The sequence below is a fragment of the Pan paniscus genome, chromosome 16 (genome assembly GCF_029289425.2).
Source record: "Pan paniscus chromosome 16, NHGRI_mPanPan1-v2.0_pri, whole genome shotgun sequence".
Taxonomy (NCBI): Eukaryota; Metazoa; Chordata; class Mammalia; order Primates; family Hominidae; genus Pan; species Pan paniscus.
Window position 1 is genome coordinate 24,442,655 of NC_073265.2, and position 13,676 is coordinate 24,456,330.

A 13,676-nucleotide genomic window follows, 5' to 3' on the forward strand; every position below is an offset into this window, starting at 1 on the left:
TTCCAGGGTAAAAGTTTTTAGCACTTTAAATATGTCATGCCACTCTCTCCTGGCCTGTAAGGTTTCCCTGAAAGTCTGCTCCAGGCATAGTGGAGCTCCATAGTATGTTATTTGGTTCTTTTCTCTTGCTGCTTTTAGGGTCTTTTCTTTATCCTTGACCTTTGAAAGTTTGATTATTAAATGCCCTGAGGTAGTCTTCCTTGGGTTAAATCTTCTGGGTGTTCTATAACTTTCTTGTACTTGGATATTGATATCTTCCCCTATGTTTGAAAAATTCTCTGTTATTATCGCTTTGAATATTCTATCCCTATCGATTTCCCTACCTCCTCTTTAAGGCCAATTACTCTTAAATTTGCTGTTTTGAGGCTATTTTCTCGATCTTGTAGGTTTGCTTCATTGTTTTGTTTTCTTTTGTCTTTTCTATATATTTTCAAATAGACTGTCTTCAAGTTTACTAATTCTTTCTTCTGCTTGATCAATTCTGCTATTAAAAGACTCGGATGTATTCTTCAGTATGCCAATTGCATTTTCAACTCTAGAATTTCTGCTTGATTCTTTTAAATTATTTCAATCTATTTGTTAAATTTAGCTGATAGAATTCCAAATTCCTTCTCTGTGATATCTTGAATTTCTTTGAGTTTCCTAAAAACAGCTATTTTGAATTTTCTGTCTGAAAGGTCACATATCTCTGTTTCTCTAGTGTTGATTCCTGGTGTTTTATTTAGTTCATTTGGTGAGGTCATGTTTTCCTGGATCATCTTGATATTTATAGATGTTCGTCTGTGTCTGGGCATTGAAGAATTAGGTATTTATTATAGTCTTCATAGTCCAGGCTTGTTTGTATCCATAGTTCTTTAGAAGGCTTTCCGGATATTTGAAAGGACTTGGGTGTTGTGATCTAACCTGTATCTGCTTTTTGGCACCCAAAGCTCGGTAAACTGTGGTTCTTGCAGACTTGTAGAGGTATACTGCCTTGACTGGACAAGATCCAGGAGAATTCTCTGGATTACCAGATAAAAACTCTTTGTTCTCTTCCCTTACTTTCTCTCAAACAAATGGAGTCTCTTCCTCTCTGTTTTGAGCCACCTGGAGCTGGGGATGGAGTGACACAGGAATCCTTGTGGTCACTACCCCTGGGACCGTACTGGGTCAGACCTGAAGCCAACACAGCACTGAGTCTCACCCAGGCCTGCTGCAACCACTCCCTGGCTACCACCTATGGTCACTCGAAGCCCTGGGGCTCTAAAACCAGCAAGTGGCAAAGCCAGCCAGGACTGTGTCCTTTTCTTCAGGGTGGCGAGTTCCCCTAGGCCCCAGGCAGGTCCAGAGTCATCATCTGGGAGCCAGGGACTACTGTCAAAAACCTTAGAAGCCCACCTGGTGTTCTACTGTACTGCAGCTGAGCTGGCACTCAAATCACAAGACACAACCCTTTCCACTCTTCCTTCCCCTTTCCAAAGGCAGAGGAGCCTCACCTTGTGGCCATCACTACCTCAGACCCACAAGGTATAGTGCCAGACTACCACCAATGTTCCCTTAAGGCCCAAGGGCTCTTCAGTTAGCTTGTGGTGAATGCTGCCTGCCCTAGGACTCACCTCTCAGGGGAGTGGGCTCCCCTTCTGGCCCAGGGCAGGTCCAAAAATGCCATCCAAGAGCGAAGTCCTGGAGTCCTGGGAGCCCCAAGAGCCTGCTTGATGCTCTACCCAACTGTGGCTTAGCCGGGATCCAAGGTGCAAGACAAAGTCCCACTTTTATCAAAGAGAAGAAGTCTTGCCCTGTAGTCACCACAACTGGGAATGTGCTGAGTCTCCCATGAAGCCAGCAAGTCTCAGAATCTCACCCAAGGCCCTCAACATAGTACCTGGGTATTGCTGCTGGTTATTCAGGGCTCAAGGGATCTTCAGTTAGCAGGTGATGAATCCTGCCAGGACTGAGCCCTTCCCTTTAAAGCAGCAGATTTCCTTATGTCCCAAGGTGTGTCTAGAAATGTCCTGAAGCTAGGGCCTGCAAAGGGAGTTCAAGACTCTGAATGGTGTCCTATCCTGCTGTGGCTGAGCTGGTATCCAAGATACAAAATAATGTCCTCCCCGCTTTTCCATCTCCTCTCCTCAAGTTGAAGGAAGAGGTCTCTATTGGATCTGTGAGCTGTGCAGCCTGGGTTTAGGGGCGGGGTGATGCCCGTACTCCCTTAGCTGTCCCAGCTGGTATCTCAGTAGGTCACATGTCCCCTCCAGTCTACTGTCTGTGGGCTCATTTCAGCACTAGGACTCACCTAGGTGTTGCAGTCCTAGTGGCCTAGACTGCCTTTCAAGTTTATTTGGAGCCCCAGAGCACTGTAGACTGTGCTGATGAGGCTTGCAGGAATTGAAGTTCCCATCAGTGGGATCTGCAATTCCCCTCTAAATAGGGCTCATTTAAATGCTCCCTCCTTGGGTGGGTGTCAGCTGAGTTTGGTCTGGTTTTGCTTTTTGCTATAATAATGGCAGCACTGAGTTCAATGCCTTACAATTGCTGGCTCTCCCTCTCCTCAAGGCACAGAAATATTCTCTGCACCATGCTGCTGCTTCCGGGAGATGGAAGGGGGGTGGCATGGGCCATCCAAGACTATTTCTTTTACCTCTTCAGTGCCTCTTCCAGTGATATAGAGTTAAAACCAGGTACTGTGAGTTCTCATCTGATTTTTGGTTCATACAAAGGTGCTTTTTTTGTGTGTAGAAAGTTGTTAAATTGGTGTCCTTGTTGGGGGTGGACAATCAGTGGAGCTTTCTTTTCTGCCATCTTGCTCCACCCATCTCTGTAATCACAGCACTTGTATTAGTCTGTTTTGTGTTGCTATTAAGGAATACTTGAGGCAGGGTAATTTATGAATAAGAGATTTATTTGGCTTAGTTCTGCAAGCTGTACAGGAAGCATGGTGCCAGCATCGGCTCGGCTTCTGGTGAGGCCTCAGGAAGTTTTTACTTATGGTGGCAGGGAAGAGGAGCCAGCATGTCACATGGTGAGAGAGGGAGCAAGAGTGAGGGGAGGAGGTGCCAGGGTCTTTGAAACAATTCAATCTCATGATCTCGCAGGAGCAAACAGAGTAAGAACTCACTCATTACCACGGGTAGGCACCAAGCTATTCATGAGCGATCTGCCCCCATGACTCAAATACTCTCCACTAAGCTGTACTTCAAAGATTGGGGATCACTTTTCAACTTGAAATTTTGGGGAACAAACATCCAAACTGTATCAGTATTACTGGGAGTGAATTGGAAAGACAGGAGGTAGCAATCAGGGAGTGAGGTGCTCAAAATGAGATTATGGAGGGCTTGCTGTTATTCGTAATGACAAGGCTCAATGTATTGGCTCAGTATATGACCAAGAGATTTAGTGTCTTTGGATGAAAAAGAGTAGGTCAAGTGTTGGAAAGACAGCCTTGTCTACCTTGGAAGGATATTGTGATCACTAATAATTGACACAGAACCTGGAGTTAAAATATTCAAGGCAAGGCCAGGCGCGGTGGCTCACGCCTGTAATCTCAACACTTTGGGAGGCCAAGGCGGGTGGATCATGAGGTCAGGAGTTCAAGACCATCCTGGCCAACATGGTGAAACCCTGTCTCCACTAAAAATACAAAATATAAGCCGGGTGTGATGGTGGGTGCCTGTAATCTCAGCTACTCAGGAGGCTGAGGCAGGAAAATCATTTGAACCCAGGAGGCAGAGGTTGCAGTGAGCTGAGACCGCACCACTGCACTCTAGCCCAGGTGACAGAGCAATACTCCGTGTCAAAAACAAAAACAAAAACAAAAACAAACAAACAAACAACAACAACAACATATATATATCCAAGGCATGAAGGGAAACACTCCAAGATTCTATAGGTAACTAAAATAAGAACTTCTGCAACACTTTTTTTCTATCACATTTGCAAAAATAAAAAAGATTGATAGGTTCTAGTATTTGCCAAGCATGGGAGGAGTATGGTATAACATTTTCACAGGCAGCCTAGCAATATTTATCTTAATTCTCATACTCAGCAATTCCATTATGGAAAACTTATCCTACAAAAATAGTTGCAAGAGAATGCAAAGACATTTGTACAATAATGTTCAACTGCAGAAATGCTTACAATAGTAAAATACTAAAAAGAATCTAGATATTCATCAACAGACAATTAGTGAAATAAAGTATACACTCATCAATGAAAAATCATGCAACCATGAAAAAGAATGAAGGGACTGGCCGTCGTGGCTCATGCCTGTAATCTCAGCATTTTGGGAGGCTGCGGTGGGGGGATCACTTGAGGTCAGCAGTTTGAGACCAGCCTGGCCAACGTGGTGAAACCCCGTCTCTACTAAAAATAAAAAAAATTAGCAAGGTGTGGTGGCGGGCACCTGTAATCCCAGCTACTCGGGAATCTGAGGCAGCAGAATCACTTGAACATGGGATATGGAGATTGCAGTGAGCCAAGATCGCCCCATTGCACTCCAGCCTAGGCAACAAGAGCAAAACTCTGTATCAAAAGTAAATAAGTAAATGAAGGGGTACTACATGTACAGACATAAAACAATCTCCATTGTATTTTATTAAGTGTGGGACAAAAGACATAAAATGGCACAAATTCTTTTTGTTGTTATAAAAATTAAAATTTAATCTTGGATTTTATAAGCTTGTACAGGTTCTAGAATAAGAAAAAATTAAGGTACACTGTTACAAAATCAATAAAAGAAAATTAGTTGTGCAAAAGGAATCATTAAGACTTTCTCAGGGCTTTGTGGAATGCTCCAGTGGCCTAAAGAACCCTGGTTTCTTCCCTGGGAACAGGTGAAGAATAAAGACAGCAGGAATTTGAAGTTCACCTCAAGCCAAACACTATAACTTCCCTTATAGACAAGCACAAAGGTCTTGGACATGGGTCTGGCACTATGTCCTCTCTGACTGCACCCACCTCACCCCTCATCACTCTCCACACTCCAGCCACTAGCCTTTTCCCTCTATTCTCTAACGTACTGAGTTTATTCCTACTTCTTGCAGTCGTACTTAATATTTTCATTGTCTTTAATGCAGATCTTTGCATGGCTGGCTTCTTGTCAATCAAATCTCCACTCAAACATCACCTTTCAGATAAATGCTCTGCTTCCCTGACTTTAAATTCATTGTTTTATTTATTTTATAGTATTTATCACTCTCAAAAGATACTCTGTTTATTTGTTTGCCTGTTTGTTATTGTGTATGGCCCCCAACCCCCAACAGGAGGAACCTGCTATGTTTAGTTCACCATTGTACTTCCAATATTTAGAAAAGTACCTGGTATATATGGGGTACTTACTATTTGTTGAGTGAATGAATGAAGAAATGGCTAGGAAGTAGTCATACATCTAAGTAACTAAGGCTGATTCTTCTGGCTTGCCCCAGATTGAGCCTGTAGCAAATTCCTGAGACATCTAATTTAAAAAACTGCATTTAATGGCAAACTTCTGTTCCAACAAGGTAAGCATGATAGTAAGGCCTCTTTTGTTTGTGTGCAGGTGTGGGGTGATAAGGTGGTGGTGGTGGTATATCCCATGCTTCACATACCACAGCCTAACTTCTGAGCATTCTTTGTTTCTCCTTCCACTCAAACCAACTCTGCTAGTTCCAACTGGGTTCACAATTTAGCTCAAACATTACCATGTCTACAGCTTGAAATAAATTAGATTCAGAATACAACAAATCAAAATTTACAATAAGAACAAGAGATCAGTGGCTATTTGTTAATTTCTTATAATTGTACTTTCTTTTTCCTATTTAATATTAACAACCCCCAAACCATGACATTTGAATAATATTGACTCCACTCATAGACTTAAGCCAAATTTAGGAATGGGCAGGTAACAGCTGGCTTAAGCCAATGAAAACATTGCATTTCTTGGCCTTGTCAACTAAAATAGGATTGGGCATGTGATCTAAACTGTATCAATGCAAGTAATTCAGTATTTTTGTTGGGAAAATTGGATATGGATTCTCTATTTTGTACTGGCTTGGTGCTTGGTGGTATGGGTATATGAAGCTTGGAACAGCTTATGGCAATGAGGAGAGAAACTGGAGCTACTGGAATGTCTTATCAGGATGGAGTAAATCCAGAGGAAGTAGAATTGAGAGATAAAATGATGTGTGAACACTGGATCAAGCTACATCTGAAAAGAGATCATTCCATTTCTGTATGCTGAAATCAAAATATTCTTAACTGATATCAAGGAAAACATAGGCCTTCAGTCAGGCTCTACTTCTATCTCTGGTATCTGGGAAACAACCTTTAGGAGATGTTGTCAGTGCTCTGTCCAGAAGCCCTTTTACCATTTCCGGGCATTCACTTCCCTTTGGTATAACAGCCACACTCCCTTTAGCTACTGGAGCCACTTGGGCCACAAGTGAAAGAGAGCCTGGGAGTTTTCCAATGACTGTCTAGTCCAGGGGTAGGAAAGTCCAGTTCCCTTGCCTTGGTTTGGACAACCTTGTGGTATAAAGTATATTCCAGAGTTCCCATGCAAGACAACTTTTGTCTGAGGCTGCACTGTGCCAGGCTTCCTTCTCTTTCCTGTCCTGACCTTCCTTTATAAACACTTGCATACAAGTCTTCATCTCCTAGCTTAAGACAGTCTCCTCAATGTGTGTGCACAGGTCGATCACTTGGCAAAAAAATCCAATAAAAATATTAGAACTCAGAGAATAAATGCTCTATTCACCTCTGAATTTCACTAGTGGATATTGTACTTTCAAAAAATGCAATTATGAAAGTATTCAATGTAATCCAGAGAGAATAGAGAGAGCCTGATTGCACTGCAGTTTCAGGCTCTTCCTACCAAAAATTCAGTTTTGAGTGTGTGTTTCCCAAAATATACACTGTTTTAAAATTTCAAATTCATAAAAACTTATAGTCTTCCAGATTTTAGCTTTTGAAAATGGAGGGTTCTTTCTCAAATACTTGAATTCCTATATATCAAAAGGGTATTCTTTCTCACAGTGTGCTATATATACTGTGGTAGATTTGCTATCTGAGATGCAAGAAAGTGTACTGCAGTTGGAGAATATTCAACTTAGAAACTACTCATTGTGCTTTCAAAGTTTAATTTGTGTTATGAGTATTTTCTTAGTTAAAAAAGAAACAAAAGAGAACATGGACTAATAATATATTGAAATAATGCCACCACATATGTTTAGTTTAATGTGTGATAAGATGGAATTAAAGAACAAAGAGCTTTCTAATCAAGTATTTAGATAGAACCATGCATGCTTCTGGCATTAAATTTTATGTTCTTACTCTCATATGCATAAATATGAGGTACCAGATATCTGCCATATTAAGTCAGCATTATATACTCATGGAAAAATAATTATTTCATTTTGTAAAGTTGATATCTAGGTCCATATAAGTAGTCAAAAAGTAAGAAGCATCAAACTGAATTTTGGTGAAGTTTTTCAGATAGGAATAATTTAGTATAGTTAAAAAGTAACAAGTATAGGCCATGAAACCCCTTAAAGGAATTTGCCTTATTGTAATCGCATGTTAGAAAACCTCAAGTATTGGCTGGGCGCGGTGGCTCACGCCTGTAATCCCAGCACTTTGGGAGGCTGAGGCAGGCAGATCACGAGGTCAGGAGATCAAGACCATCCTGGCTAACACGGTGAAACCCTGTCTCTACTAAAAATACAAAAAAATTAGCCGGGCGTGTTGGCGGGCGCCTGTAGTCCCAGCTACTCGGGAGGCTGAGGCATGAGAATGGCGTGAACCTGGGAGGTGGAGCTTGTAGTGAGCCGAGATCGCACCACTGCACTCCAGCCTGGGTGACAGAGACAGAGACTCCATCTCAAAAAAAAAAAAAAGAAAAAAAGAAAACTTCAAGTGTTATTGGTAATTAGGTATCTACTATTTATATGTATCCTAATGGTAATCTGACCATGATTTTGATATCCTTTTTGTGGACCTGTAAACCAGTATGATCTGATTAGTTTAGATCATCACCAGTAAGAATAATTGCTTTAATTCAATCTGTAATCTGGAAGTTATTTAGTTACTCAATATTCTTAAGACTGGGGCTCTTACATACTGCTTTCTATGACACTTTTAATGTATTCTGTTAATAAACACTATTTTTGTTCCTAGTCGATAGATATTTTTGTTCCTAGTTGATAAAGTCGATAGATAAGTGGCTCATCTCCATTACATAATCTGGTGAGTTGTTGAAGGAAGTTTTATGCTGTACATCATGACTGTTTTTCTTGGGTTGGAATGCATACACATAGGCATTGTTTTGCTTAGGTATTGGGTTTTCCTCTACAATTTTACTTGATGGTAATCTTTACAAAAACCTCTCCCAGTTTCCTTATTTAAAAATTCAGCATTAAAAGAATGACCATTGAGGTTAGCGTGTGCCGCGGGTGCTGGGGGCTCGAGAACCGAGCGGAGCTGGTTGAGCCTTCAAAGTGCTAAAACGCGCGGCCGTGTTATTGATTGAATTCCACTGGCGCGGAAGCCTCTGCAGAGAACGCGAGAGATGAAGATGGGCAGACGGATTCATTTAGAGCTGCGGAACAGGACGCCCTCTGATGTGAAAGAACTTGTCCTGGACAACAGTCGGTCGAATGAAGGCAAACTCGAAGGCCTCACAGATGAATCTGAATAACTGGAATTCTTAAGTGCAATCAACGTAGGCCTCACCTCAATTGCAAACTTACCGAAGTTAAACTAACTTAAGAAGCTTAAACTAAGCGATAACAGAGTCTCGGGGGGCGTGGAAGCATTGGCAGAAAAGTGTCCGAACCTCACGCATCTAAATTTACGTGGCAACAAAATTAAAGACCTCAGCACAACAGAGCCACTGAAAAACTTAGAAGACCTCAAGAGCTTAGACCTTTTCAATTGCGAGGTAACCAACCTGAACGACTACCGAGAAAATGTGTTCAAGCTCCTCCTGCAACTCACATATCTCGATGGCTATGACCGGGACGACAAGGAGGCCCCTAACTTGGATGCTGAGGGCTACGTGGAGGGCCTGGATGAGGAGGAGGAGGATGAGGATGAGGAGGAGTATGACGAAGATGCTCAGGTAGGGGAGGACGAGGAGGAGGAGGAAGGTGAAGAGGAGGACGTGAGTGGAGAGGAGGAGGAGGATGAAGAAGGTTATAACGATGGAGAGGTTGATGATGAGGAAGATGAAGAAGAGCTCCATGAAGAAGAAAGGGGTCAGAAGCGAAAAGGAGAACCTGAAGATGAGGGAGAAGATGATGACTAAGTGGAATAACCTATTTTGAAAAATTCCTATTGTGATTTGACTGTTTTTACCCATATCCCCTCCCCCGCTCCAATCCTGGCCCCTGAAACTTATTTTTTTTCTGATTGTAACGTTGCTGTGGGAACAAGAGGGGAAAGGTGTACTGGGGGTTGCAGGGAGAGGGAGGGCGGGTGGGGGTGGAATAAAATACTATTTTTACTGCCAAAAAAAAAAAAAAAATGACCATTAAGCAGTAAATGAAGTCTTGCTGTCAGGAACAGTATGGCAAGAAGTAGTTCCTGCTTACAAAATCACTTTATCGGGAATAGTTGTCTTCCTCACTACTGGGCAATGTTTTATTAAGGCATTTCAATATGCATCCTGCTTTAATTAGCTATGCAAATAGTACACCACCTTCAGGAGCAAATGCTACTGAGAACCCAGCCACACTTGGGGAGCCAATTCCCACATCTACAATTTAGTAATGAGATTATTTTGGGCAAAGCTTTCATGTTTCTGTGGTTCTCTTTCTCTTCTTGGAAATTTGGGAAAAGACTATGTTGCCTATGCAATTCTGTCACTTAATACTGTCAGGCCTCTGAGCCCAAGCCAAGCCATCGCATCCCCTGTGATTTGCACATATACGCCCAGATGGCCTGAAGTAACTGAAGAATCACAAAAGAAGTGAAAAGGCCCTGCCCCACCTTAGCTGATGACATTCCACCATTGTGATTTGTTCCTGCCCCACTTTAACTGAGTGATTAACCCTGTGAATTTCCTTCTCCTGGCTCAGAAGCTCCCCAACTGAGCACCTTGTGACCCCTGCCCCTGCCCACCAGAGAACAACCCCCTTTGACTGTAATTTTCCTTTACCTTCCCAAATCCTATAAAACGGCCCCACCCTTATCTCCCTTCGCTGACTCTCTTTTCGGACTCAGCCCGCCTGCACCCAGGTGAAATAAACAGCCATGTTGCTCACACAAAGCCTGTTTGGTGGTCTCTTCACACGGACGCACATGAAATTTGGTGCTGTGACTTGGATCGGGGGACCTCCCTTGGGAGATCAATCCCCCGTCCTCCTGCTCTTTGCTCCGTGAGAAAGATCCACCTACGACCTCAGGTCCTCAGACCTACCAGCCCAAGAAACATCTCACCAATTTCAAATCTGGTAAGCGGCCTCTTTTTACTCTCTTCTCCAACTTCCCTCACTATCCCTCAACCTCTTTCTCCTTTCAATCTTGGCGCTACACTTCAATCTCTCCCTTCTCTTAATTTCAATTCCTTTCATTTTCTGGTAGAGACAAAAGAGACACGTTTTATCCGTGGACCCCAAACTCTGGCGCCGGTCACGGACTGGGAAGGCAGCCTTCCCTTGGTGTTTAATCATTGCAGGGATGCCTCTCTGATTATACAACCACGTTTCAAGGGTGTCAGACCATGCAGGGATGCCTGCCTTGGTCCTTCACCCTTAGCGGCAAGTCCCGCTTTTCTGGGGAAGGGGCAAGTACCCCAACCCCTTCTCTCCTTGTCTCTACCCCTTCTCTGCCTTTCCTGGGGCGGGGGCAAGTACCCCTCAACCCCTTCTCCTTCACCCTTAGTGGCAAGTCCCGCTTTCCTAGGGGGCAAGAACCCCCCAATCGCTTATTTCCGCACCCCAACCTCTTATCTCTGAGCCCCAATCCCTTATTTCTGCACCCTGACCTCTTATCTCTGTGCCCCAATCCCTTATTTCCATGCCCTAACCCCTTCTCTGCTTTTCTGGAGGGCAAGAACCCCCCACCCCTTCTCCGTGTCTCTACTCTTTTCTCTGGGCTTGCCTCCTTCACTATGGGTAAGCTTCCACCTTCCATTCCTCCTTCTTCTCCCTTAGCCTGTGTTCTCAAAAACTTAAAACCTCTTCAACTCACACCTGACCTAAAACCTAAATGCCTTATTTTCCTCTGCAATGCCGCTTGACCCCAATACAAACTCAACAGTAGTTCCAAATAGCCAGAAAATGGCACTTTCAATTTTTCCATCCTACAAGATCTAAATAATTCTTGTCCTAAAATGGGCAAATGGTCTGAGGTGCCTGACGTCCAGGCATTCTTTTACACATCAGTCCCTTCCTAGTCTCTGTGCCCAGTGCAACTCGTCCCAAATCTTCCTTCTTTCCCTCCCTCCTGTCCCCTCAGTCCCAACCCCAAGCGTCACTGAGTCTTTCTAACCTTCCTTTTCTACAGACCCATCTGACCTCTCCCCTCCTTGCCAGCCCAAGCTAGGTCCCAATTCTTCCTCAGCCTCCGCTCCTCCACCCTGTAATCTTTTTATCGCCTCCCCTCCTCACACCTGGTCTGGCTTACAGTTTCATTCTGTGACTAGCCCTCCCCCACCTGCCCAGCAATTTACTCTTAAAAAGGTGGCTGGAGCCAAAGGCATAGTCAGGGTTAATGCTCCTTTTTCTTTATCCCAAATCAGTTAGCGTTTAGGCTCTTCTTCATCAAATATAAAAATCCAGCCCAGTTCATGGCTCGTTCGGCAGCAGCCCTGAGACGCTTTACAGCCCTAGACCCTAAAAAGTCAAAAGGCCATCTTATTCTCAATATACATTTTATTACCCAATCTGCTCCCGACATTAAATAAAACTCCAAAAATTAAATTCCGGCCCTCAAACCCCACAACAGGATTTAATTAACCTCGCCTTCAAGGTGTACAATAATAGAAAAAAGCTGCAATTCCTTGCCTCCACTGTGAGACAAACCCCAGCCACATCTCCAGCACACAAGAACTTCCAAACACCTGAACCACAGCAGCCAGGTGTTCCTCCAGAACCTCCTCCCCCAGGAGCTTGCTACACGTGCCAGAAATCTGGCCACAGGGCCAAGGAATGCCCGCAGCCCAGGATTCCTCCTAAGCCGTGTCCCATCTGTGCAGGACGCCACTGGAAATCGCACTGTCCAACTTACCTGGCAGCCACTCCCAGAGCCCCTGGAACTCTGGCCCAAGGCTCTCTGACTGACTCCTTCCCAGATCTTCTCGGCTTAGCAGCTGAAGACTGACACTGCCCAATCGCCTCGGAAGCCCCCTAGACCATCACGGACGCCGAGCTTCGGGTAACTCTCCCAGTGGAAGGTTAAGTCCGTCCCGTTCTTAATCAATATGGAGGCTACCCACTCCACATTACCTTCTTTTCAAGGGCCTGTTTCCCTTGCCTCCATAACTGTTGTGGGTATTGACAGCCAGGCTTCTAAACCTCTTAAAACTTCCCAACTCTGGTGCCAACTTAGACAACACTCTTTTATGCACTCTTTTTTAGTTATCTCCACCTGCCCAGTTCCCTTATTAGGCCAAGATATTTTAACCAAATTATCTGCTTCCCTGACTATTCCTGGATTATAGCCGCATCTCATTGCTGCCCTTCTTCCCAATCCAAAGCCTCCTTTGCGTCCTCCTCTTAACCCACCAAGTATAAGATACCTCTACTCCCTCCTTGGCGACCGATCATGCAACCCTTACCATCTCATTAAAACCTAATCACCCTTACCCCACTCAATGCCAATATCCCATCCCACAGCATGCTTTGAAAAGATTAAAGCCTGTTATCACTCGCCTGCTACAGCATGGCCTTTTAAAGCCTATAAATTCTCCTTACAATTCCCCCATTTTACCTGTCTTAAAACCAGACAAGCCTTACAAGTTAGTCCAGGATCTATGCCTTATCAACCAAATTGTTTTGCCTATCCACCCCATGGTGCCAAACCCATATACTCTCCTGTCCTCAATACCTCCCTCCACAATCCATTATTCTGTTCTGGATCTCAAACGTGCTTTCTTTACTACTCCTTTGCACCCGTCATCCCAGCCTCTCTTCGCTTTCACTTGGACTGACCCTGACACCCATCAGGCCCAGCAAATTACCTGGGCTGTACTGCCGCAAGGCTTCACAGACAGCCCCCATTACTTCAGTCAAGCCCAAATTTCATCCTCATCTGTTACCTATCTCGGCATAATTCTCATAAAAACACACGTGCTCTCCCTGCTGATCGTGTCCAGCTGATCTCCCAAACCTCAATCCCTTACAAAACAACAACTCCTTTCCTTCCTAGGCATGGTTAGTGCGGTCAGAATTCTTACACAAGAGCCAGGACCACACCCTGTAGCCTTTCTGTCCAAACAACTTGACCTTACTGTTTTAGCCTAGCCCTCATGTCTGCGTGCAGCGGCTGCCGCTGCTTTAATACTTTTAGAGGCCTTTCCTACAAGGTCTGAGAAGGCCACCGCAGTCAGTTCTTCCCTTCTGTCAGACATAATTCCTCAGTTTAGCCTTCCCACCTCTATACAGTCTGATAACAGACCAGCTTTTATTAGTCAAATCAGCCAAGCATTTTTTCAGGCTCTTAGTATTCAGTGACAGACTAATGGTCTATTAAAAACACACCTCACCAAGCTCAGCCATCAACTT

At 43.9% G+C, this 13,676-nt stretch overlaps 1 protein-coding gene and 1 pseudogene across 3 annotated transcripts in view; one reads left to right on the top strand and one right to left on the bottom strand.

The window, feature by feature from the left end:
• The window catches only part of DPH6 (diphthamine biosynthesis 6), a 385,926-nt gene that overhangs the window by 60,404 nt on the left and 311,846 nt on the right, over positions 1–13,676 (bottom strand). The gene's annotated exons all lie outside the window — the stretch shown is intronic.
• LOC100989019 (acidic leucine-rich nuclear phosphoprotein 32 family member A-like) lies at positions 8,486–10,103 on the top strand (annotated as a pseudogene).